Source organism: Tachyglossus aculeatus, unplaced genomic scaffold (assembly GCF_015852505.1).
Source record: "Tachyglossus aculeatus isolate mTacAcu1 unplaced genomic scaffold, mTacAcu1.pri scaffold_102_arrow_ctg1, whole genome shotgun sequence".
NCBI classification, from domain to species: domain Eukaryota; kingdom Metazoa; phylum Chordata; class Mammalia; order Monotremata; family Tachyglossidae; genus Tachyglossus; species Tachyglossus aculeatus.
Genome location: NW_024044843.1, coordinates 1,463,670 through 1,465,118, shown reverse-complemented (window position 1 = coordinate 1,465,118; position 1,449 = coordinate 1,463,670). Strand labels below are relative to the sequence as shown.

At 48.7% G+C, this 1,449-nt stretch overlaps 1 pseudogene; it reads left to right on the top strand.

Annotated features, from left to right (window-relative positions):
• The first annotated feature begins 267 nt into the window (after nt 1–267).
• Nucleotides 268–1,207, top strand: LOC119922481 (annotated as a pseudogene).
• The last annotated feature ends 242 nt before the right edge of the window (nt 1,208–1,449 follow it).

The following is a 1,449-nucleotide window of genomic DNA, read 5'->3' as shown; positions in this document are numbered from 1 at the left end:
GCAAGCCCGGTGTAGGCAGGGATTGTCTCTCTTTATTGCTAAATTGTGCTTTCCAAACGCTTAGTGCAGTGCTCTGCACGGAGTAAGCGCTCAGTAAATATCATCGAATAAATGAATGAATGAATTAATGAATTAATGAGTGAATGAATGAGCAGTTGAGGAATAGTATGTTTTAAAATTGGGCATCCAGCTGGAGTTTGAAATGAATTCCAATCATCCACTTACTTATTTCCTGTCCACATTATTCCCAAGAAATCCAAGAAGAAAATGGCCAATGTCTCCATGGTGACAGAATTCCTCTTTCTGGGTTTCTCGGATGTCAGGGAGATGCAGTTAGCCCACGCTGCGCTGTTCCTCCTGGTCTACCTGGTGGCCCTGACGGGGAATCTTCTTATCATCATCATCACCGCCGTTGACCAGCACCTCCACAGTCCCATGTACTTTTTCCACAGGCACCTGTCCGTCCTCGACCTTTGCCTCATCTCTGTCTCTGTTCCCAAGTCCATCCTCAACTTCTTGAGCAACAGCAGATCCATCTCCTTCCTGGGGTGTACTACACAGGTCTTTTTATTGATTCTTTCTGGTGGTTCATAGGTTTTCATTCTTTCAGCAACGTCCTTTGACCGCTACGCAGCCATCTGCTGCCCCTTGCACTATGACATCATCATGAACCGAGAGGTTTGTGCGAAGATGGCCGCCGCCTCCTGGCTCAGCGGGGGTCTCCACTCCCTGATGCACATGGCTACCACATTTTCCTCACACCTTTGCGCTCCTTGCATCATCCACCAGTTTTTCTGTGAAGTCCCCCAGTTGCTCAAACTCATATGTCTTGGAGAGGCCCAAGCAGAGGTCAGCGTTCTTGTTCTCAGTGTTATTTTGTTTTTGGGCTTCTTTGTATCCATCCTCATGTCTTATGTCTACATCTTCCTGGCGGTGCTGAAGATGCCGGCCACCGAGGGCCGGACCAAAGCCTTCTCCACCTGCCTGCCTCACCTAGCCGTCGTCTCTCTGTTTCTTTTCACGAGTGCGTTTACCCACCTGAAGCCACCCTCATCCTCCCCATCGACGCTGGATCTGCTGGTGTCCGTGTTCTACACAGTGCTGCCCCCCCACCATGAACTCCTTCCTCTACAGCCTGAGGAACAATGACATGAAGGCCGCCTTGGGGAAGATATTATCTGTCCACTTCATTTCCGGGGTAAACTGATCCTCTCTCTTTGCTGTGGATGTGTACAGAGAGCTCTCCTTCAGGGAGGGTTTGGCCAAAATGGTCCTCAGTATAGAGCTTTCCCTTTCCCTTCCCTTCACTCCCTCCCTGGCATTCCTAACCCTCTAGATAAGCAGCGCTCAATAAATACCATTAATTGAGTGATTGAATTATTAATTTACTGATTAGGACAGTACAATGCAGCAGAATTGGTAGACAGGTTGCCTGTGCACAAGAAGTTG